Source organism: Fukomys damarensis, unplaced genomic scaffold, assembly GCF_012274545.1.
Source record: "Fukomys damarensis isolate Sample0158 unplaced genomic scaffold, DMR_v1.0_HiC HiC_scaffold_17, whole genome shotgun sequence".
NCBI lineage: Eukaryota > Metazoa > Chordata > Mammalia > Rodentia > Bathyergidae > Fukomys > Fukomys damarensis.
In genome coordinates, this window is record NW_022900929.1 from 52,430,608 (window position 1) to 52,457,542 (window position 26,935).

Below are 26,935 nucleotides of genomic sequence, written 5' to 3' on the forward strand. Positions count from 1 at the left end.
TCCAGTCTCCAAATGATGGTAAATTGGGTTGTTTCCAAGTTTTAGCTATTACAAACTGTGCTTCTATAAACATGGGTGCATATATATCACTGTGGTATGATTCTTTTAATTATTCTGGAAGATACCCAGCAGAGAATAGCTGGGTGAAATGGAACCTCTAATCCTAGTTTTTTGAGGTATCTCCATATTGATTTCCATAGTGGTTGCACCAGTCTGCACTCCCACCAAAAATGGAGAAGAGTTCCTTTCTCCCCACAACCCCGCCAACATTTGTTATTGTGTGATTTCTTGGTAGCAGTCATTCTTTGTGGGATGAGGTGGAATCTCATTGTATTCATCTGCATCTCTCAAACGACCAGTGATGTTTAAAACTAAAAGTGTAAATAAGATCCAAACTATATAATTGACAATATGAAATTTTAACAAAAGGGCTAAAGGTGTAGAGGAAGTGTGAAGGGTAGGGGAAATGAAATAAGGGAAAAGAAAAAAATATTGGAAAAGGAAAAAATGTAACCAAATTCTTTGTAAATAGGGGAGGGAGGAAGGGGTGAGGGAAGGGGAGGAGAGGGGTATGGGGAAAAATGAGAACCAAGATCTGTCATGTAAAGACACAAGATCCCAATGATAAATATAACTGTACTGTATACTTTAAAAGTACCAATAAACTCAATTAAAAAAACCATAATACTCCTCTCTTGGGAGACTGAGGCAGGAGGATTCCAAGTTCCAGATCAGCTTGGATAACTTAGTGAGGTGTTGTCTCAAAATAAAAAGAAAACTAGAAAGTGAAAAAAATAAAACAAAACAAAGACAGAATACTCATTTATCAAATTTGGAGGAAAATGGAAATTAGCTGTTTGTAAATTGATACATACAAGAGAATACATTTGTTGTAAATTTTTCATATAAAGAATTTATCAAGACAATAAATTATTCAAGAGGAAAATCTCTTTAGAGTAGCATTTCAATTAAAAAAAGACGAAAGATTGAATTACATCACCATTTTTAAGAAATGTTATAACACATACAAAAAAGAGACGAACAAATATCATATTTTCCCATAGTACACAGCATAAGTTATAAGCCCTCGTTGGCAACAAACAGACCTAAATCTGACTTAGTTTTTAAATTTCACTATCATATATTACGAAATATAGGAGGCAGAGTAAGACTTAAATTTTACCGTTATGCTGTCAGCAAACTATGCAGCTTTTTTCTTGTTGTTGTTGTTATTTTATTTATTTATTTATTTTTTTTTTTTGTAGCTAGGAGGTTCACATTTTATTTCTGCAGTGACATATTTACAGCAGAGTACAAATCAGAGGCCTGTTTGCACACCTAACCCAGGTCCTTTAGGTGGTTCAATCAAAGAGGTGAGACCTTCAGCTGGCTCGCAAGAGAAACGCCCACTCCTCGGCCCGGATTTGGGGATTTTGCCAGCTTTCAGCTCATCACTGATTTCTTCAATATCCGTAGGTGTCGGATCCTCATAGTAACTGTCGTTTATTTGAGCCATTGGTACATTTACGCAGGGCCCTGAAGGTTCCACCTTGGTGAGAGTGAAAAGCTTGTCGGGTGTGGTCCCCCAACCTTTGTTGGGGCCCCCCGGGTGCTGTCAGGGTCCGAGCACGCAAGGTGTGGCAGCGCAGAACTGAATGTGGTACTTCCCAGCCGGCTTTCGGCTGTGCATTGTGTAAAAAGCTGCTACTTCATACACTCTCACTGGAGGTACTGTACAACTTCTGCAACCTTGCTCATCGCAGAGATGGCCTCCACCCAGTCTGCCTTTGGGCTGAGTGCAGGACTGGAAGCACAGCGGCTGCTTTATGCTCTTCTGGAGAGTTTTTTACAATTGCCTGTATCCTCTCGGAGTTTTCTGGTGTGAAATCAAATGGAGTATCTGGGCCATTCTCAGGAGCATCTCTGTGCACAAAAAAGGCTCCTCCAGCACCAGTTTGCACAGCAGTCATATGCAAAGTCCTTATCTTTCTTCCCCATGGGGCCGTGAGGCTGCCCGCCCTGGCTGCAGAGCCAAGGAGAACGTGGCGACCGCGCCGTGCCCCTTTGCAGGCCGAGGAGCTGCACTGTGCCTATGTAATAATAATTTTTTTTTAAAATTCAAGAAAGAAAAGCGGTGGAAGATATAATTAAAGATTTTAAAAGATTTGAAAATATCAATCAATTGAAAAGAATTGCACTTATTTGGACAATGATTTAAGATAATGAATTACAAAGAATTTCATATAAAATTATATGCACTTGAATACTTACTATGCACTTGGGACTGTTAATTTTTTAAAATCTTTAGGTATGATAATACTATTCTTTTTCAAAGGTCACATATTTTATAAATGGACATTTAATATATAATATATCAATCAATTGAAAAGAATTGCACTTATTTGGACAATGATTTAAGATAATGAATTACAAAGAATTTCATATAAAATTATATGCACTTGAATACTTACTATGCACTTGGGACTGTTAATTTTTTAAAATCTTTAGGTATGATAATACTATTCTTTTTCAAAGGTCACATATTTTATAAATGGACATTTAATATATAATATAACTTGTCTAAGACAAGAAGTTTGCAAGTTCAAGTACAGCCTGAACAACTTAATGACTCAAGAAGAATCTGTCTCAAAACTAAAAATTAAAAAGGATTTATATGTATCTTACTGCAAAGGTGCTGGATTCAATCACTAGTGCTTCCAAAAAAAGTCTGGGGTTAAAATAGGTAAACATATAGATTAAATATGGTTTGTCTTAAATTAGTAATTTGAAGTTGATTGATTAATATTTAAAGGTTTGTTGCATTTTATTTTGAAATTTTTCATAGTAAAAAGTATTTAAAAATGTCTTATTTCCCTCTTCTTTTTTTACCAAGCAGATTCTCATTTTTCTCTCCTAAAAAAAAAAAAAAAAAAAAAAAAAAATCGTGCTGGTTTCATTGATCTGCATTTTAACCACTAAAATTAACCTACTGCATGCTTATCAGGTTCATTCTCTTTACTTCTTAAAACATCCCACAAGTAGCTACTCTGTTCAAAACTTGTAAGTGGTTTTCCATTTCCTCAAAATAAACCATTTGAAGTTTTTTCAAAATAAACCAACTGCAATCTGATACTAAGTGTACCTTATAGTATATTTTAACCTATCTCTCTGAATATTTCCTTCATTTCTTTCTGTGAATTCTATGCTAGATCAAAGTCTTATTTGTATATATGTCCCCTTACCTTTAGAACATACCATAGAATTCCATTTCATGCTGTCACAATAACGTCCATGTGAGTAGTTGCCTTTATCTTTATCCTAGATCATTCTTTCTATAAATACTAATGCAAATCTTACCTCCTCCATGAACTATTCCTAAAGACTTTTTCATCTGTGGACAGCTCTTCAAACTACAGAAACAATGATTTTCCAGTACTCATTTTATTACAGGCTACTCTACACAAATAAAGTTATTTACTGGTATATTCTCCCTCTTTGATGGAAGGGATTATGTCATATTTCTGTGTACCCAAAAATCTACATTATTGCCTAACAGATAATTGTTCCGTAAAAGTTTATTGATCTTGTTGTCAACACTGCCATTATTGTTACTGGTATTGGTGGTAGTGAAGATAAGAGTGATAAGGAAGTTCACTTGGAAATAGTTGTCAGATTTCCAATATTTCTTTATTAAGGTGATCTCAACTCTAGAGACTTATGGTGGCATTAGAAAGAGTGACTGATAAATCTGAAAACTCATCTTTCCTTTGGTCCTTATATGTCTAATCCATATATTCCAATAATTTAGACTGCATAGTCAAAATGATTTAAAACACACAGACAAAAAGCAAGACATAAAATCTGTTTTTCAAAACTTTTAATTGACTTTATACTTCTTAGAGAAAGAATTTTATCCTTTGTTTCCCTGTATATACACTCAACTACATTTAAAATAGTGAAATTTTGAATAAATATCTTTACATTCATCTTTCTATCTCCTTTAAATTCCCTTACTTTAGCTCTTTACAAACTCTTAGAATGATTCAAATTTTCCGATGGACCACTAAGTCTCCAGTTAATATTTCATCTTTTGCTAAGACCAAGAAGGAATTGTTCTCCATAAAAATTCTATGACTACCATGCATACATTACCTGTACATGCTAAAGGTCTCAATGTGACAGTCTGGCCACTTTATAATATTCACATTATTTCAATGTGTGCTATAGTTTAGGGGCAGCATAGGAAATCAAAAACAATATACACTCTGTCCCATAAACTTATTTTCAAATTATGGGGAAAAGGGATAGAAATCAAAAGACATAAATACATGGTGAAGAACAAGGGTTAAGATGAATAGAGACAAATTCTATAAGAGGAAAATTTAGGAAGACATAGAAGATGCCTCTTTGCTGAAGTAATGGTTAAGTTGGTTCCTCGATGTAGGGAAAACATTACCCAAAATGAAGTTTGAAAAGATTCTGAAGATAGAAAGAACAATGAAGTTAGAGTACATGGCATCTCTGTGTATTTATGTTACTTTGATTACATGTTACCATTAGAAAAATTGAGGGTAGAATTTCTTCATATATGTTATGATAACCCTTAGCATTTTACATTGTAGATACTTTCATGTGTCATGTGTCTATTTTTAGGCATATATTCCCATTAAAGTTTTGCATTTTTCCTTTGCCTTCCATAGGTCTATCCCATATTTTTCTGGCTTACCACACCAACGACATTATTATAAACATTCAGATACATTTCCTTTTATACTTCTCTTTATTGCTTTTGTTTTAATCCATTAAAAAAATTTACATGAAGCACCAAGGAAACTAAATGAACTGTTGTTTCATATGTAGCTAAGCATTTGTTCCAATCCCGCTTACTACTCAATCCCAATAATTAGTATTTATTGTGATTTACTATGATCTAGATGCTCTGCTAAATACTTTATATTTATGTCTTCTGTTATTTTTATAATCCAGCATTATAGACACCATTTTTTCTCCCAACGTGTCAATATAGGAACTGAAGAACAATATAATGACTTATTCATGTAATAAAAGCATTATGCCAAACAAGTTAGGCCAGCACCCATCAATAAAAACCAAAATTTATTCTTTGCAAAATTATATTATCTTGACTGCCAGAGTCTTTTACTTGCTCATCAATTTGAAAGATTTCTTTAATCATAAAGAAATTTGTGTTATACATATTGAAATACTTTTCTTCTTGGGATGATTCTGGACTTAAGAACCTTAATATGTGCATATTTTAAGATGATTAATTGGACAGACAGTTCTTTTTGTTTCATGTTTCTTTACTTTTTTATTAATTGATTTATTTACTTGGACAAGTTGCTTTTAAATCTTTGATAATGTTTCCTACTTTTACTCTTATAATTGTTTCTTTTCCCTTTCTGGTCAACTTTCTTCTCACACTGCCTCATTTTCTGTGCTCAATATTATCCCAAAGTTTGAACTAACAGTGTACTACATATAAAAGAAATGAAAAAAATGTGTGTTGTGACAACTTTTGGGTTATAATCTTATAAAAAGGTTGATTTCTAAATGCTTCCTGGCTTGGGGATGTATTATATAGTTCTATGATACCAATTCTATGATAGCAAGTATTTTAATTGGCTTTATTTTCCAGACTAGAATTGGGCAACACTTCATTCCACATAATAGCAAAAAATGTTCCCCACCTTTCCTTCTTTAGCAAAGCTGAATTACTCAGAATTGCCACCTGTTCTTTGACAGACTCCTTCAAAAGACTTATCTCTCCTTAATATACTTATATTAGATGAAGCTATCAGTGAGTTATTGAGATACATTCCCTGTTCTTACATTGCAAACTAAGACTGAATTGGGCACTTAAGAAAAGTACATTAACTCTTCTAGGCCACCAGGGTACCATTCAAGGCCCTCATGTAACATTTTCTTTAAATCAGGTCATCATGATGTCATTTAATCATTTTAGAGCACTGAAATAGATATTTATGAGTGGACTTCCTGGTATTCTGAAAGAATTAGTGTAGGTATCCAAAATTTATGTCCCATTCCAAAACCTAATAGGATGAACTTCTCTCAGTATGACAGTTATTTCCCAAACCTAATTATAATTCTCAGAGAGAATGTGCGACATTTGACAAAGAAAGAAATCAGTTGAAATTCCACTGCCTCACTCAATCAGAATTACTTGTTGAGAAAGTATTTTTGATGTTTTTTATTCCATTCCTGTTTTTAATGCACAACTATAAACTAGATCAGGACCTACTAGTTGACTGTCTATTCCTACCAAATTATACCCATCTAAGAGAAATTGTGGCTAATAGAGGAAACAGAGCTAGAAGTTTCCTTTAGAAACCATCTAGTAAAAATGGATTTTGCCAGGTACAGCTCTTCTTACACTATCTCAGTATGAGAAGAAATTATCCTACTTTTAAAGGCCTTCACAGGTTTTTCTTTAATAGAGAAAATGTTTTGTACTCAGTATAATTCTCTTTCATGTATCTCATGGAATACAGTAGGATTTGGGGAAAAGTATATGTTCTCTACTACTAAGTAAAGTTATTTCTCTGTATAACTAGGTAAAAATATTTTCCCTAATCTTTCAAAATCTGTGTAATTGTCAGAATATAATATTTTTATACCCCTTACAATCTACAGGAAGTGTGTGGAAAATGACTGTTTATATTGTCACTTTCTATGACACCTAATGAGGTGAATATTCTAGAAATTGGAAAAAATACATGAAAGAAAATACATGAAGGATAAAATTTTTCTTTTAAAAAAAACCTCCCAGATTTCCATTTACTTCTTATTATCTGCCTATTTTTAACTGAATCGTTTCCAGATATGCATTTATTTATCAATTCAGTACAGAATCTTTACATAATGTGAGGAATGAGATTACACCTTGTGATGTCATGTTGCTGAATTTAACAGATAACTTCAAATTGTAGTCATTCACACATCACTGTTCAAAATTTCCATAAATCCAAAACAAGATAATGGAACGGGAAAAAGAAAACAATATTTTAAATCAGGGGAAGCAAATCTTGTCCAATCAATGAGGAAAGCCAAATTCAGGTTTAACTTGCTTTATGTTCATAGGTTTCTGGAACATTTTCTTATTAGACTTCTATATATGAGAACACAGTACTTACTGTTACATTTCCCGTCTTCATCTGCAAGTAGGATAGTGTCCTTTCGGCTTTAAACTCCATTCAAAATGCCATGCTAACTATAAAAACGGGTTTGTTTGCACTTATATACTTAGCTCCTTATTGAGGCCATTGTGTGTTTTACACATCCTATAACTAAGAACTATATTCTGTGAGCTTACAGCAGTCTTATGTGGGTTTGTCTCTGAGCCAGATTTATCTTTGTATTTCCCATTATAGCCTGAAAGAACTGTATTAAGGAAGCCTTTCTTTTCAGTTCCTGCTTGTGATTGCTAACATATCAAATTTATTCCTTCATAATCCAGATCATTTTCCAGCAGCTTTGAGGCCTGCGTGTAGTAGTTGGTTAGAGAGCTCATAGTAACCCTACACTGACAGACCAAAAAGCCCTTCGACTGTCACTTTATGTCATTAACAATTTTCTAAAGCCATTACAGATGGGATGGACTGATTAGAACTAAGGAGGGAGGATCTTTTTCCCAGCCAGAAATATCCCCTGAGACTTTCATGCCGTGTGAAGTTTCTAGTGATTAATGGGAGAAAAATAAGGCCGCCTGTCCCACAGTTGCCATAGACTTTATTTGAAAAAAAAAAAGCTTATTTATATTTGGAGATCTTTCTGGATAGCTAAACATTAACTGGCTAATGTAAAATGTAGACAGAGCAACAGATTTTAAATGATATTGTACACATCAGATTTTGGACCGGAGGTTGGAGTTTTCTCTTTATTTTAGTATAGCTTTTATAATTTCGTGTTGGTGCTGTTGCAATATGAAAGTGTTTATCTTCTCCTGGCCTTTTTCCCTCCACTTCTGCTGTTTTATTTCTATAAATGAAAGCTACAGCTGGAATATTGTTTTATTGCAAATCTCACACCAGCACTGTCAGTTGTGATGTGACACCAGAGATTCTTATCTGTAGGTTGGGTTGGAATTATTAAACATTCTCACATTGTGCAAAGTGTTGAAGATGAACAGCAGTGCACTGAGGTGCATCCAACACTTCTGTCTTTCCCACCTGATCCTTGAAATGTGACTCCTTTAAAGGGCTAATGTTCACTTTCTATAGCTTTATATAGAGAAGTGACAGTACTCAAGAAGTAACATGAACTGAAAATTATAGTAACTTTCCATCCCTCTACCTTAATGCACACTTTCAAAAGCAATCTTAATGGTAGACCTCATTTGAAAAGAAAACATTTGACCATTTGTGATTAAGAGCAATGGGATTTTTATGAAGAAAAATACTTACAGCCTAAATATTGGAAAATATTTACATTTCTTTACTTCTTTTTCAGAATAACCTTTCCTATCACTATGATAACAAAACAAAGCATTTCATCAAGTCAATGTAAGAATGCAGCTTTGTGTTTTTCTTTTATTGAAACAATTAAACTGTGAAAACACGTTTTCCTACTTTATTACAGGAATATACCATGTATATATGATATCTTGCTAAAGCTTAAATAGATTTAGAATTTTCACCTTAAAAGTGTTCCATAAATGTTCATCACTGTAACACCTTGGAATAAGTGGGAAAAAAGTATTGCCTACAGTTTAAAGATAAGCAGACTAAAGAAGTGAGATGAAGTGAGTTGTCCAGGAGCTGCTTAAGGGTTTCAGAGTTTTAATTTTGAGAGAACATTAAATCCATCTCTCAGAGTTTTAACTTAAAATACACATTAAGTTTCTAGGTCTCAGAAATGTATAAAGTACATTTGCACTCTCTGGAGAGATATGTCCAAAATCGGATAGGAAGAATCTAAGCTATGGGATAATATTCAAGCCACAAGAAACTATCTACAAAGCATAAACTTACCATCCATATCTCTTTGGATTCTAATAGAAATGTGTATTAAAGTGCTATCTTAAATAATTCTATGTGGATACAAGTCACAGAAAGCAACCAAATTCATCTGTGTGTAGCAAACAAAAGTGAGATTCCAGGTAAAATACAGGATGTCCTGTTGCATTCTAATATCAGATAAACAGTAGATCATCTTTTAGTTTAAATAAGTATCAGATATTACAATATCATTTTAATATAGTATTTGACTACCATTGGCATACTGCTATTTCAATTATGGAATGTAGCAACCATAATCAAAACCCAATTTAAGCAAGTTAAACATAAGTGAGAATAATTGGCTTAGACAGGCAAAAGTTCAACCACACAGCTAGTCCAGGGATCAGTTATAAGCAACAATGCAAACGCTTTCAGCATACTGTTGTAATGTGTCACATGTTGTCTTCATAATCTTTACCATGGACCTAAATTAGTAGGGGACCTGTTTGCAGTTTTTCAGGTATCATACTTGAGAAATTTGCTACTGGATAGAGGGCTTCTTAATGCACTCTGTGTTCCCGAGCTAAAAAATACTAAGCAAGGGCTATGATTGGTATAGCTCTGGCCAGCTGCCAGTGTCTGGAGTAGTCCACTACAGCCATTAGATAATGTTTGTGTAAAAATAAAGCATCTTATACAGAAGTTAAATGAGTAGAGTAAAATTGAGGAAATAATTTTTAAAAGACAGAGGAAGCTGTTCTCAGATAAAATGCATTTTTAGGCAGGTGAATAGCAGGCATGAAACACAAATACATATTCCAAGGTAAAGCAGTTCAAGCAAAGTGGAGTTTTTGCTGAAAGAAAGCAACACTATCTTAAAGATCACATTGAGTATAACATCCAGGTATATCATAGAAGATATGGAAACTGGGCAGGAAGATCATCAGGACCTACTCTCTATAAATTTGTTTTTTCTATTTTAATTTTCTATTTCTGCAGTCAATTCTGAACTTATCTGGGCCAGGTAGTCACAGGTAGATAGTAATACATAGTATAAAACTGTTGGAAAACACAGCTCATAGAAAGCATGCCTGAGGCAGGGGACATAAGAAAGAGCTCAGGGAAGGGAGTCTAATTTTCTGAGTAAAAGTGTCAATTACATTCTACTACTTTAAAATAAAGGTGGCATTACTGTTTATTTTATTTATTTCCAATACCCAGGGTAAGGTATAATACTTTTTTCTCATATTACTTCCTTTTCTAAATTAACACTACTCTTGGGATACCAGTCTTAGGGGAAACAAGCAACTTAGTTGTATTGATCCACAGCTCATACTGATCTGTAGATCACTGAAGGACACAATCTGAGTGGTTACAACATAAATTTTATTAAACAAGCTTCCTTTCACATATAGACGGAGTAATTTTTGAGCTAATTTCCTAAAGTTTTACTTTAAAAAGAATATTCTAAAATGCATTTGTCATTCATCCTCATAAATGACAAAGGATTGTTGCATGGGCAGTCTATCTCTGACTTGAGTCAATATAGGCAAACACTCAATTTGAAATTTGAAGAGGTAATGGCAGTAGTTACAGGGAAATGAAAAGCTTCAAAGCCTCATTTTCTTGGCATGACCTCTACGACAGCATCTGTTCTTGTCTCTTTTATTATTATTATTCTTGAGTAATACTAGGAAGTTGCTAGACCAGATGAACTTTCTGTGACCTGTTTAGCAGACCCAGACAATTAGCAAATGGTTATTCAATCACTCCTAATGGTAGATTTATGCTAGACAAGTAGAACATCAGGACTTTTGATTTATTTTGTATAACCTTTCATGTGCAATTTTTCTTAAAATGCCCGGCACACAGTGAAAGAAGATGATGGGTTGAAGTAAGACCTTGCCATAGGATATGGAAAAGAGGCACAGATAATCTCCAGTATCTGCAGTTCTGCACTTGATCTTAGCCAAAAGGCCAAGAAGGGATTAGTATCTGCAGTTCTGTAGTTCCAGGCACTAGACATTTTCTACCAGTAGACTGACCTCTGGGTTCTATTTCCTTCTGTTCAGAGCAACTAATAATAATGGTAGATGAATCTTAGGAATCACTATGGTCATTTAGAAATATACAGAGAGAATGAGAAGAACAGCAAATGAAATTCTGAGGTATACCTGCGTATGATGTGTGTGTATGGAGAAAGAGGAACCAAAGGAGGAATCTTCTAGTCAGCCAAAAAACTAAGAGAAAATGGGATCAAGAGAGAGTTGCAGAACTGACAGGAAGAGAGAATTTCCAGGAGGGAGAGACCTACAATTTTAAATGGTGCAGAACAGCTACTGGAAAATACCCCTGGAATTTGTTAAAGTAGAAGTCATTGGTGACCAATACCGAGAGCAGCTTCAGTGGAATGGTGGGGAAAGAAACCAGAACACAGGAAGTTAAAGAGAAATAGAGCTCATAGACAATTTAGAAAAATAGGCTTAAATAATCCTTTGGAATATCTCACCTATGGAATGTCTAAGTATAAACAATAATTTCCATATATTTATATGAATCAAAGACTATGAGATTAAGCCATTTTGATTTTTAAAAGTTGCCAATATTCTTATAATGAAACGACCATACAACTATTACCTCTTTGCTCTTTTCTCTCTCTTTCTATCTCTATCTCATAGCAATATAATTTATTTTTCAGTCATTTCTAAAGCACTTCCTAAAAGTCAACCCAAACAAAAAAGGAGAAATTATATATGACTATATTATATATTTATGTCATATATTTTAGTCATATATTATATATGACTAAATTATATATTTCTACTAGTTAATTACTAAAAAAATTAAAATTTCATTACATTTCAGAAGTATAAAACACATTATCAGTAGTTTCAGTTTAAGTTATACAGATCATATTAAAATAAGCTCTCTTCAACAGGTTTGGGAATTTCAAAGTGAGAGGAAGTTTGTAGCATTTTGTTGTCCAGAAACTTTTAGTGTTCCCCACTTAGTCTGCGCTTTTAAATATTTCTGAAGTAAATTGCATTTGCTCTTATCAGATATCCTTTCCAAATTACTCATGAAGAAGGACTTGTTTAAATTAATTCATACTGACAAACGATGAAAAATGCAATTTAATGTGTTTCCTCTCTCAGGATGGCTACACATCTGAGACCTAAAGTCTGGGAATGAATTTCAAATCGAAGTCTTTTAATTGTGGAGGAGAATAAACTATTAATGATATTCAAAGCTAAGAATGTTCCTACCAGAATATCACAAATAGATCTGATTTTACCTAAATAAAGCCAATATTAAAATATATATTCTATTAAAGTAGTATGTATACTCAGGAAATGGACTTCTCTGATGGATGAAAAGTCGTTAATTTTTTTAAGTCATTAATTTTTAACTGCTGTTTTACAAATTCGTCACAATGAAACGACTGAAAGATTTTCATTTAAACATATGTATTTACACAGTTCAAGATTACAAAAGAATTTGTGCAGCATTCTGGCCTTTTAATACTGTCACAGTTCCGTGGCTGATCTTAAAAGCATATGAGAACATTTTAGAGAAAGCAACGGAAACATATACATTAAAGCTCTTCAATATTGATCAGGTTGTAACATCTAATTAACTTTTCACGGCTATCATTTCATTTAGATGAATGGCAGGCCTTGACTGGCAACCACAAGACAGCTCATGAACGTGATTACAACAAAGTAATTTACCTCTGCTAGACACAGACTTTGAGTAATAGTATTCTGCTGGCTTCAGAAAGTTAAGCACCACTTACGATCGGTACTTCACTTTGAATCTTTCCATCATATAGCGTGCAGGTGGTTCTATTCTGATAGCAGACACCTGTATTCATTTGTACTCTCCCACCACGGGAGTACTTTGATTCTCATGCTTCTAGCTACAGAATAACTATACCAAATGTAGTTTGAATTTTCAAACAAGTTTTCATAATTATTATTTAATGGACCTGCACTTTATACTTCCCAATATCCTTTTATTTTGATTGATATTTATGCACATTGAAAAATCCTAATGTGTTAAAATAACCACTGAAAGAGATGTGACACACTTAAAAACAACCTCAGTCTTGAGAAGTCCCATAAGGAATTTATGCAATTTTTAGATGATGTAAAATAATTTAGAGTAATTATTGATTTAATTAATAATGGTAGCATGTATAATAGAAAGTTTATCAATGAAAATTTTGCTGTTCTGTTGCTTTGTAATGAAACTGTATCAATCATCTTCAGCTTGTGAGCTTCAAAAGCATATAGTGAGGTGTAGATTTATGGTTTCTTGATTGAAATTTTTTGAGGTGTTAGGGATAAAACCTAGCATGCACATGCTACACAATTACTCTACAACTTAGATTTGTCCTTTTAATTTTACCACATGCTGATTTCCTCCTGCATCTGCTAATAATTATACATTATATGAAGGGGAAAAATTGTTAATATCTGCCTATTAATTAAGGAATAAGCCCTCAAGGTGCATGTGTTTGTAGTGTGCATATTTTTAGGGCCTTCTGGGAAGTACCTACAATTAGACATTCTCTTTTATCTGTATCTGTCTCTATGTCTATCCATTTATCTTGAAATATTTGTTACCATTCATGCTATTGTGTTCGTAGAATCCATATAATTTGGAAAACATCAAGTCTTTTTGCTTTTCTATAAATATCATTTTCAAAACTGTGGAATGTATTTCTACCATTTACTTTTTGATTTCAACCTTCTCTAATTTTTTCTGCATATTATCCAATCCTTATTATTTGTAATGAGTGTTAGAGGAGGCCACCTATGGTACCTACAAAAATCACTTAAAATACAATTAAGAGGAAATAAAAGAAAAAATAATGAGAAATAGGGAGATAGATCTTTTGCAAAAGGGAAAGGGTCCAAGGGGTGGAGGGAAAGAGAATGAAGGGAGGGTTAAGGGGGATGAAACATCAAAGAACAAAAAGGAGTAGGAGGAGGAGGAGGACAAGGAAGAGATCAAGAGGAAGAGAAAGGAGGAGGAAGAGGAGAAGGAAAAGGAAATGATTAAGATGTTCTATGATAAGAGCCTAATGAGATAATTGACAATATGAAATAGGAAGGAAAGGACTGAAGGTGTAGGGAAAGTGGGAAGGGTAGGGGAAAGGTAATAAGGGGAAAGAAAAAATATGAGAAAATGGAAATAAGTTTTTGTAAATATGGAGGGGCGGAGGGGGTGAAGGGAGGGCAGGGACAAGGGGGAAAAATGAGAACCAAGACCTGTCATGTAAAGGTACAAGATCCCAATAATGAATGTGACTGTACTGTATATCTAAAATGTACCAATAAACTCAACAACAACAACAACAACAGAAACCAAAGATGTATCATGTACATTAAATCTCCACAAGGGATGTAATCACCATACACCACAAACATGTACTAATAAAAAATAAAAATTGAAGAGAGTGGGCTTCCTTTTAAGTGAGATACAAAAATTTCACTACAAGCTTAGAAATGTCACACCCCATAAAAATGAGAAATTAGAGATGTAAGTAAATGGAGGCACATTGAGGCAATGCTCTTAAGTGAAATAAATAGGACACACATGTTTAAATACCAAATAGTTTCTCTAGTGTGAGAAACTGAAAGCATAAATAAGGACTAAAAGGTATAATAGCTAATGTGAAATAGGAAGAAAAGGGCAAAGGGGAAGGGGAAGTGGGAGGGGTAGGGAAAAGGAAAGAAGGGAATGGAATTAACATGAGAAAATGAAAAAAAAGGAAACGAAATCTTTGTAGATGGGGGGAGGAGTTGAAGGGAGGGTAGGGAAATCGGGAAAACGTAAGAACCAAGATTGATTATGTAAATGTACGAATTTCCAATGAGTGTCATTATATTGTATACCTTAAATGTACCAACAAAATTAATTTTAAAAATTCAAACAAATAAAAAAAAGAAATGTCACACCATTAGAACCCCAAATGTGAAAGAAGCTGTTTTGTCAAATATACGTATTTAAAAGGACAGTACCATTTCACAGTACCTCATCTATTGTTACTCACAGGCAAGTATCTGGATTCTTACTAGTAGATCTGTGCAACAAAATAAAAGAATTGTGTGTGCATCAGCCAGCTACAGTTACACTCAGGTGCTTGTAACATAAAGTGTATCTCTAAGTTACCCACTGAGCGGATGATAATTGTGTGAAAATGCATCAAGACTCATTTTATCCACTAAATAAAATAAAAATTATACTTATCTTACTTATTAGAGATAATAGTGGTAAAATATGTAATATGCTTATTTCCAAGCAGGTTTCAATGGGTTTAGATATAAATAAGTGGTGATAGTATTATGTTCCTCTTTAGTTGCTTACATAATTTGGAAAATTCAACTATGTTTATATTATACTCATTACTCTAAGGAACATCTTTCGCTATGATCCTTAACCAATTCAGCAAAACTATAAAATTTCTCAAACCTTGAGATAATAGTCTCTTATTTTTATGTCCTCTAAAATCACCTCTTAGAAATCATTCTTCATGGGCCAGAGATTTAGCTCAGTGGTTCTGCTGCCTTCCTTGCAAGTGCAAGGTCCTGAATTTGATCCCCAGTACCAACAACAACAAAAAAAATCATTCTTCAAATTTGTATTTTACACCAACGTATGTCTAACTCTTCTCATTTACTATAACAGAAGTATCTCTAAGTGATTATAACAAGTCCATCTGTGCTTAAATTCAGCACAGCAAATATCTATTGAATGTTCACTATGTTCAAAGAAGGAGTAAAATATAACTCTTCTCTTGGAAAAACTTTGCACTATATTTAATGTATATTATTCTCCTACCTTACTGGGGCAGTTTTGAGACAGGTATTCTAATTAATAGTGAAGACACAGAAGCAACATTATTTATGTGTACTATTTGTTATACCCTAAGAGTGGTATACTTTGTGTGAAATAAGGATAAAAAATAGAAATAATATCCACCAATGGACGTATTTTCTGTTCAAATTTAATGACAAAAAACTGGTACAGATGGCACCCCAAATAAGAGACTGGCATAGACCAATGTCTTCTCTGTGAAAATGACTAATGTATCACTACACTTCTGCCAGAACTACATGGAGAGCCTGCCAAAAATGATCATATCATTATCAGCTAGTGTTCCCAATTGTTCACTGTTTGTGTCATATATGGCTTCTCTGAAATGCAGAACTCCTACCTAAAGAAACCTTCCTAAAATTATAAAACATGAACTTTTGCATGTTTTTAAAATGTTTCAAGGAAACCACATTTATTCTACAGTAAACAGACATATTTTCCTGGTGTCAGTAGGGAAAAAAATAGCAGTGCTAAAAAATAAATGAGATCCAAGTGTCAAAGCTTATGTTTGTAAAGCCAAAATAGAACACAAAGAAAATTTGATCTAAATGTTTGTAGGAACCAATAAGCTTTGTTCTTGCACCAACTATACATTTTGAGCTAATAGCCATCTACCAAACATCTAGCATTAACCATTTGGTAATATGGGCTCATTGATTTCTCCCAATTTGAGAGGCTTCAATAATGATGAATTTAATGGAATGCTGTAATATAACTAATTACCATAATATACTCTATATTTCACTAAAATGAAAATGAATAGTAACTATGAGGTTAATCTGCTCCTATACTACTCAGTGAACATTTTTAAATTTCTCATTAATTCAATCCCAGACCCTACATTTAGTAGATTTTAAAATGGATTCAGAGACACAGTCATATGTTGCTTGCAGAGCAATGGATCATTTGGTGATTTTGTTGTTGTACAAACATGATAGAGTGATTTTACAGAAACCTCACTACACACCTAGGCTCTATGGCACAGTCTATTATTTCGAGACTCTAAACCCATACAGAATGTTACTGTAATGAATTTTGTAGGTAACTGCAACAATGGTATTTTTGTACCTAAAAATATCTAAATATATAATAGTCCCAGTATAAATATATATATATTGTATACTGCATTACAGGTTTGGTAAAGGAACTGAATAATGATTCACATATTTATAGACCATATACAGTCCTACATACATATAATAATAATTTATATGTCATTCATATTTCTTATAAATCTGTATTTTTCCTCTCACGCTTTCTTCCTTTATCTCTTCCTTTTTCTCGCCTTCTTTCTTTTCTTTCCTTCCCCTTCCCTCTCCCCCTTCCCATCTCTGTCTTTCTCTTTTTCTCTGATTGGATCTCCCTAATTTTCTCAAGCTGACCTCCATCCTGCATTCCTTCTGCCTCAGCCTCCCCAGCACCTGGGATCACAGATCACACTTCACATTGTGCCGGCCCGTACTTCCTGACCATCAGTGTTTACTATTGTATGTAATGTAATATTAAAGAACTCTATGACAGTATTACTTTTAAGGTTTTGCTAAAAGTCATTGCTGCCAAATTCCTTAATCTGAACTATATGTTAGAATCAGAGACTTCATCCTGCAAACCAAGGATTACGAATCACTGTCTTCAGGATAAGGCTAGCCCTTCATTATGGCCCATCACTGCTTTCATAACATGTCCTGCTTTCCAGCCATTCTCCTAACTTTGCCTCCTACCTAAATTTTAATTTGTGTGTGTGTGTGTGTGTGTGTGTGTGTGTGTGTGTGTGCGCGCGCATGTTTTCAACAGGGCCTGTCTGACTCAGCCCCCATTCTCCTTCTCATAGAGCTACCTTTGATGTCCCTATCTGAATTAACCTTCTGGTGGCCTCTAAGCAAGCACTCCAGATTCAGCTGCAAGGAATGATGACAAGGAAGAGCATTCTTGACAGTTAGAGAGATACTTGACACTTAGGGAGTCATCTGCCTCCCACCATGAAGCCATGAGACCTTTCACATGTGTCAACCGGCATAGTCATACCTCCAGTGCCCAAGGCATCGTTTTGAATATTACTCAAACCCAAGGAATATTTGTTGATTCAGTTTGGAGCTCAGAACAGAAGATAATCAGCTTAGCCACAAAACTTTTATTGTCCTGAGCCCTTTATCCTAATCAATATGAAGTAATAAAGTTCAGTATCCAGACAGTAGCTGTCTTCTTGCTAAGCACTCATTTTCCAAAACAGGTTACTACTGTCACTGAGAACTGATTTTTCATTCTTACCACATTCATCGAGTATTCTAAACTGAAGAGGAAGAAGGATTAGGTAGATGATATCTTAGGTCCACTGCTTTGTATTCTTCATCTGTCTTCTCTTTCAGAATTATGAGTTCCCAAGCAACTAGAAGTTTTATTCACCATTTATTTAATTTTCAGATTTTTTTATGATTCAGATATTGTGCTTTATCTTAAAATTCAATAACCTATTCTAGGTTTCTGGGTTGTTAATCATAGATATGGTCAGTAGCCATACTTAAACAAGAGGCATATTTAAACCCCTAATACCAGCACTTCACATAATGGCAATTTTTTATCTTACTTTGCATTTTAATGCTCATGGACTAAAACTGTCTATTTCAAAGCACTCCCTAATCATTTTGGCAGTCTCAGCCCAATAAAGGCAAAGACAAGACCTTCACACAGAAAAAGTTTAAAATTTAATGCCATACCTCTAAAAGGAACTGAGATTTAGATCACATTTATATGTAAATATTTTGAGATAAAAATGAACACTGGATAGAAAAAGTGTAATTTGAAATAAAGCCTTTAAGTATGAAAGAGCGTTGAATAGGTTAAGGAAAGACAATTTTTATAGCAAGGGAAATATTCTATACAATATTACAGTGCAGGAATACATGACTGTATTTATAAAAATCCTTACAACTTGAGCCCTAATGTAAGCAAATTTTAAAAATTAAGAAATCAAGGCATCATAGGATGGAATAGAAAATATAACCAAAAGATCTAACCATATTACAAATAAAAAAACAATTTCACCTGAGGATGACAGAAAGATGTCAGCCTAAGTCCCGAGAAAGAGTACAGTCTGTAACTAAATGTAAAAGGAGTTGGGCATGTGTACTTTATCCAGAACATGAAGTTTATTTCACATGAAGACAAGAGTTTGCAATTCTAAAATTTCTATAGTTTTATACTGAAATTGAATAGTTAGATAAATACCTGACAAATCATGGCGACTTAGTGTTAGAGTGAGAAGTCACAACCATACATGAGAAGACTTAAATTATTTATATGGAGATGGCTTAGAATTGAAAACATTACATTTTTTTGTTTTTTTGTTTGTTTTTTGAAACAGGGTCTCACTATGTAGTTGAGACTGACCTGGAACTCACTATGTAGCCCAGGCTGATCTTGAACTCACAGCAATCCTCCTGCCTCAGCCTCCCGAGTGCTGGGATTACAGGAGTGAGCCACCACGCCAGGCGTGAAGACATTGCTTTGAATTTAATGACGATAAAGATAAAGATGGCAGAGAGAGGAGATATATATATACATATATATATATGTATATATATATATGTATATATATATGTGTGTATACACACACACACACACACACACACATATATTATATGAAATTATTTTATATATTATTTCTTGCTGTCAGCTGAGATGGCCGAAAAGTAATGACACTTCAGCAAGAGTATGTATCATTGGTACTCACATCTTGGTTTCTGATTCCATTTTTCAGTAAAAGGAGCCACACTTTCATAGAAAGATAGTTGTTCCTATAGCTTTTCATGGTAATGTACAGTGTGTTGTAATCTCAGAAAGCAAGGACGTTTAAAACAAACTACATCGTGGAAATGTGACACAGGAATATAGGAACCAACTCAAAAATTCCTAGTGGCCAAAACTCCTGAGACTAATGCAAAAGCTAAATTAGTATTTATTGTAGCCCAAAGTATAAAGTAAACATGTTACTCCATACTCATATAAATAAAAGATTACATAAATAAAGAAGAAATGGGAGACAAATACCTCATTTGGAATTCCAATTAACTTCTGTAGGTATCTTCCCTATGATAAGGTGAAAGATAACACCTATTTGTTAAAAGTGGGCTTCTTCCTTTCAAAGAATACAGAATTGTGGGGGACAAAGAGTAGAGCAATGTGACCTATAGAATGACAATCGCTGTCAACTCCAACAGTGATAAATCATGTTGATGGTAGGTGCATGCAATTTGATACGATGAAAACAGCATTTACTTTGTTATCTTCCTCCTAAAATGTCTTAATTTTTTAAAATCGTGGTGAAATGATCAGTAACTCCTATTCTACAAAATACCTGCCAGTACTCCCTGCTAAGATCACCGAAAGCAAAGAGAGTCGGAAAGACGGTCATAAGCAAGATAAATCTAAAAAGATATACTAAGTAAATAGTAGGGTCTTGGAAAAGAAAAAAAAAAGTGTAAGGAACTTTAAATAAGGCGTGGACCGTAGCTAATACCAATATATCACTCTTGGCTCATTAATTGTGTCTATGCCATATCAATGTAAAATGTTAATAATTGAGTAAACTCACTGAGTTGATGGGAATTCTGAATTCTCTTGGCAATTTTAGATTGTAAATCTAAATTCTGAAATAAAATGTACTATTTTAAAATATGTAAATGAACAAATTATAACGCCGAACATGAAAGTTCTGTTACTGCGTATAGAGTAGATGAAAGGAGTATCCTCGCAGATCTGAAGCCAGTGTCTACTTGAACAAGGACTTGACACCCCAGTTTAGCTAGGTGTGTCAGGGCTCCAGGAAGAGTGCAGCTGTCCCCGTGCCATGGAAACAGATGGGCCTGAATGCACACAGCTGGGAGGCAAAACCCAGGATCCGTTGGAAATAATCACAGAATTCCCAGTCTAGGACGTCCACATTGTGATAGATGTTTTGTTTATTTTTATTTCAATAAACACAGTTTATTAAGTTAATGTCAAAGATTGTTCTAGGTTACAAAGCAAACCCAGTACAGTGATTCACAAACAGTAAAAGTTTTATTTTCTGGCTTGGACGTTGAGATTATTTCTGCTTCAAATGAAAGTTTCCAGTTGTTCATAATCCTATGAATTAACTGTTGGATCTCTTTTACCCCAACCAATAGGAGTTTTAATTTTCAGTATATAAGATGCAATATTCACTAAAAAAACCCAAACATAAGTTTAAAAAATCATATGGTGTGAAAAGCCATAAAGGGACAGAGTACATCCTTCCAAAGAATTATAATAATATGTTTTCAGTAGGATGTTCCAAGTCACTTCAATCACCATGTTTTCAGGTTAATGGGCATTTTATTTGTATTGTTTTAGTACTGATCTTAAATATTACTGTGCCCACGAAGAATTTTAAATAATTTTATCATGACGGAAACTTTATGGATAACAAGGAAGTCTTGCTAATATAACTCAACTCTCAATTATATTACGTGTGCATCATTTGTTAAAATAACCACCATGTGTCACTTATTGTCTGTTCATATTGTCACTTAATTTATCTTACCGTCATTAAATAACATAAGAGGTGTCTTCAATAATTTATTCATGGCCAGGCATGGTGGCGCATGCCTGTAATCCCAGCACTCAGGAGACTGAGGCAGGAGGATCTCTGTGAGTTTGAGACCAGCCTGGGCTACAAAGTGAGTTCCAGGTCAGTCTCAACTACATAGTGAGACCTTGTCTCAACAAACAAATAAACAAACAAAATAATAATAATAACTTATTCACATCTAGAAGGTCATATTCTACAGGAATTGACTAAGCCACAGCACATCTCTGATCATTTTCAGATGATCTATGAAAAAATAAACTGTGTTGCTAACTAAGCAAAGTTTACTGTGGCTCCTATTAGTTGCTATGGCTGCATCAGAATATATAAGAGTTCCCAAAAGACCCTTCTTTGATTTGTCATTATTTTTATCTTTTCTGGGGAGTTCTGCACATGTTTGAATAATATATAGAAAAGTAGGGAGTGATCAAAAAGTATGAATTTTCTGAGAAAATGTATCATACTTAAAAGCATGAGCTCTAGTGCCATATTTCTGATTCTTAGTCCAACCTCTTTACACACTCTCTATATAAGACTTTGCCACATTTTCTTCATGGATAAAAATCATACCTTACAATGATTTAGCAATATGTGAAGATTATGAATATATTGTCTGACAATGGGAGTAAGAATTATTTTTCAATTACATGAAGACTAAAATATCATAATTTAAATGTTTTTGAATGAGGGAATAAGTGAATCAATTGATCAATAGTGATAGAAAAAGTCAGAATAAAAACATGCAAGAGGTCAATCTCCAGTACCCCCCCAAAAAAAAGAACAAATTCCCTATTGGTGGGGAGGAAAATAATACAAGAGGAAAAGTGTAGATCCATTGGAAAGTGTGTGTTCTAAATAGAGCTTGTTATGGTTTAGATCTAAACTGCCCTCTAAAGTCTCATGTGTTTGGAAGGTGATTGAATTATGGGACCCTGTACTCATCAGTGGATACATATGTTGATCTGTTTAATAGTTCACATGGTGTTAGGAAGTAGGGCCTACATTATAGCTTGTATTTAGATGCTCTCTCAAAGCCTCACATGGTCATAGGTGGGGCTTTTTCAGAGTTGGTTGAATCTAGATTATGCTTGAATTGATTCATGGTGCAATTCTAGGCTCAAGAGCACTAGGATTTAGGGTGTGAGCGCACCTGCTCTAAGAAGCCTGGATAAGATAGAAGAGAAAGAGCTCTGGTTGTTCCTCCTTTGTTGCTTTGCTACCTTCTGCCCTCCAAGTGCTATTTCTGTTCTGCAGTGGCTGTCATGCCGCCTTGCCTGGGAGCCAGCAGCCTCTGGACTGAATATTCTAAAGCTATCAGCCCAAATAAACCTCTCCTTGAAGTTGAATGTGTTAGGTATTCTGCTCCAGCATGGGGAAAGTGAACAACATAGAGCTTTAACAATTAAAACTGTGGTAGAAATAGATTTGCAATGTTACCCAGCATTGCCTGGTGAATCTGGTGAATCTAATATTATATTCTAGTCTTCTTTCTGGAAATTTACCTGAAATGTTAGCCATGTTGTTTACTCAACTTATTTTCATTCAAGCTGAAATTTTATCAACTTCACACTTAATATAGGTGGTTCACAGGCTTTCAGTAAATTTAAGGTAATTTATGATTTCATCTTTCTCAAGTAATTTTCAATCAAGTAAAGTTATCCAACAAGGCTGGAAGTTGTACAGGGAAACATTTTATTTTAAGGCTTCATTAGTATGCATAAATTCACAGCCCCTCCCGAACTTTATCCATTTTTGCAAGCAATTGAAAAAGTGACTCAACATATGTGAATGCCAGTTTTTAGGTTAGAAAACAGGGCATGGCATTTGAAATGTTTTAAATGAGGAATGTTAACTGTGGTAAAATTTAATTTCTAATAATGAATTTAATATTTTTTCCAAAATGAAGAAAACAGCGAGAGGTAAATATGAAGAAGTGGGATGGTGTCATAGATAGCACATAATAATCTGAGGAAGGACAGCTGTTCCAGTTCCCGTGTTCATCACCTATGGGTAATGAATTTTATTTCATTCGCTCGGCCTCACTTCCTTCATCTGTAGAACACATTTAATAATTACTGCACCATACAGGCTTCTTCTAATTGGTGTAGTCCAAGTGAAAGAGGTAATGCTTTGCATCCTGAAACTTATACAGAGCCACGTCTCGCTTCATGTTTGACCTCGGATTGTCACCTGTTCCGGTCTTTGGTATCAGATCAGTGCATCCATCTTGAATGCGAAATACGCTTCCACCAGAACCCCACAAAGATCTACCATGCACGGTGCTTCCATGTGTGTTGTAAAGGGTATATATTTCTTTGGCACGGAAAAGATATCTCAGCACAGCTCTGCCCACTCCATCCATAAACTCATCCAAGAGATGAGTCTTTGAAACTTTCTAGGACTTTTCTCCTACCCTCAGAGGGTAAATGTCCCTACTAAATATTCCAGCATACTTGTCACCTCTTGTTTGTCCTATCTCAATCAATATAATGTTATTCTTGTAATGGATTTTATGATATTCTGTGGGATGGTCATGCAGTTCAGATCTCTCTAAACCATGAGTTAACCTATCCCAGAGAAAAAACTGTAAATAAATATTATTTGTCCACATAAATAGAAGCTCTTTCTTATCTGCTTTTCTAGGTGAAACAGAGAAGAGTGCATTTGCCAAACCACTGAACACAAAATCTAAGACCTCAAAAATGTGCTCTACTGTTGATACTATTCCAGCCAAAGCACTGTGATCTGGACTACTTCTTGGCTAAGTCTGCAGTAGCCTATAGACTTAGGATAGGATTTCTACATGGCCAAACTAGAAAAACTAAACAGAAACAAAACAAGAAACTCTTACAATAGCATCTTTTAGGTCTTTAAATGATGCCACTACTTTCCCTCCAACCACCACTTTGACAGCCTTTGTCTCATAGACTTCAGACACAATGAGGGTAGTGCTCCATCAGGGATACCAACTGCAACCATATGAGTTCATCAACTAGATATAGGAACACTGAGTGCATTCACTCACCCCCACCAGTTCCATCACAAAGTACTTGTTATCCAGGACCCTTTAAAGTCCCACCTTCTGAGTGGGGTGCCATAACACTTATTAATGCTCTTCTAACTGGCCTCTCTTTATTTTGGGTCCTGTCTTTTCGTAGATGACATTGGGCCCGATTCTTAAACCATTTTTTTCCCATATTGAGTCTGGACTTTTTAGTTGTCTGTGCCCTTCACTCTTGTGTATTTCTGGTGGCCTGAGTGGCTGCAACATTCTCTGAGCTCGTCTATACACCATAATCATCTGGTGTTTCCTTTGCCTATACATAGTATATCTATTCCACCATGCATCTTCTTTTCAGATTCTTTATTCCTCACTTCAACAACCTTCAGGGTAGTTCTTTCATTTTTCTGATAGATGAATATAACTTTTTCCAGACTACGAAAACCAACCAGGAGCAATATTTCTCTATTTCCATTGGCTTTCTGCTAAAATTTAAATCCTATGACCCAACCAAACTGGGCTTAAACTAATTAGATTTGTATTAATTCTTACATTCTTCCATCCATCAAATTTCTTCAAATTTCACTCCTTAATACCCTTTCCTGGCTCATTTAGGTACATACTCACAATTTCCATTTAGTTCTTTTGGTATATAATCTATTTCTACCTTTATCAGACCAAAATATCCCTCATTAGGTTGTGCTGGGAGTTACTCCTAGTTAACATTTCACCAGCTAAGATAAGAGAAGAGAACAGAACCTAAAGTAGACCCTTTTAGCTTATAGCAGAAAGGCTTCTGCAACCATACACCTTGAGGAAGTGCTAGATTTTCCCTGGAAAGGAAGAAAACTTAGAAGTCCAAGAAGATCATTGGGTTGCTGTATTAGTTACCTTCCCTCATTGCTGGGACAAAATACCTAACATGCTCCAGGTAGAGGAGGAGAGGTTTATTTTGGCTCACAGTTCAGTGAATTCAGTCCATGGTTGCCAAACTCCAAGGCAGAAATAACATGGCAGAGCAGCATGCTGGAGGAAAGCTACACACTGTTTAAGACCTCTTAGCAGAGAGTGAATGGAGAGACTTGGATGAGAATATACTCTCCCAAATGATGACCCTCCATGGCATGCCCCTTTTAACCACACCCAAACTCTTAATGTTTTCAAATGACTTTTCTTTTTCCAGGTCCTCCAAGAAGCCAATGGCAAGGCAAGTTCAAATTACACCCCTCAAGAAACATGGGAAAGAATCTGGTGGAGTGTGGCTAAGTCATCACACAGTGGTGCAGGTCTTGCCCATTTGAAGGAGGATGTGAGAAAATGACGTGCAGGTAGAAGAGCCTTAGACCGCAGTGAAATTCTGAGAAAGCTCAGATGGGACTCCCGGGGACAAAGCTAGGTTTCTCATTTTGCCTGACAATGAGCTTGCCTTGGTTTTTCCACCATACTCCACTGGGAACAGCTCATGGAAGGTGCAATTTCATCATGAATGCAAGCATGGACTGCAGAACCCAGCAAATGGTGGAAGATGCTCCACAACCTGAGCTCTTAAAGGTGCACATTCACAGCTGTGGCAATAATTAACACTTAATATGGATTTCAAACATGCCATTCACTCTTCTAGGTACTCTTTCAACTTTATATCATCGATTCTTCACAATATGTGTGATTGGCTCCTTAACTCTTCTTTATGTAAAGTATCTGAAGATAAAAGAGACTTGTCCTTGGCTCTTTAATTTCTCTTTAGGTAAGGAAACTGAAGCCAAAGGCTTGCCCAAGTTTCACAGTTAGAAAGTGATAAGAATGGATTCAAACTCAGATATCTCTGCCTGCACAGCTAGATGCTTTTAACCACATAGTCCTTTTCTTCAAAGAGGTTAGAATATGTTCAGTAAAGAGACTTAATAAAACATCATCACTTTCTATGTTGACAGTTACAAAGTGTGTATTAGAAACTCTTCTTAAGTCTAGCAAGCGGAGTCAAAGAATTCTTTGGCTTACACTTAAAGAAATGTAGATATTATGGTAGAAGGCAAATGGACCCCAGAGAAACAATAACAGTTCTGAATAGGAATAACATAGAGCTTCAGTGTATTAGTTCTGATATGGATTAAATATTTTCAAACTTTTGGGAGTTTCAGAAATCCTAATCCTTCTCAAAAGGTTGAAAAATAGGATGCTTGTTTTGGGTCCAAGCTTCTCACAACAAGTCATCTTTCCACCAGAAGAGGTTTACACAAATATTACTAATGCACAAGCAAATATTACCAATGCACAAGCAATTAGAAAGGATGTTGATCCCAGCTGAAGAAATGCAGACAGTGAGTAATTAGCTGAAAAGAAAGAGAGCTCTCTGGACCAGAAACGCTAAGAGCATCATAACATTGCCAAGTCTGTAAAATGAGGGAATCAGGTAACTTACTACATTATCCATCCATCCATCCATCAAACGAACAGCTGTAGAAGGAAAAA

The 26,935-nt window shown here is 34.9% G+C and overlaps 1 pseudogene; it reads right to left on the reverse strand.

The window, feature by feature from the left end:
• Window positions 1-1,318: 1,318 nt before the first annotated feature.
• On the reverse strand, window positions 1,319-12,849 carry LOC104868716 (annotated as a pseudogene).
• Between the last annotated feature and the right edge of the window lie 14,086 nt (window positions 12,850-26,935).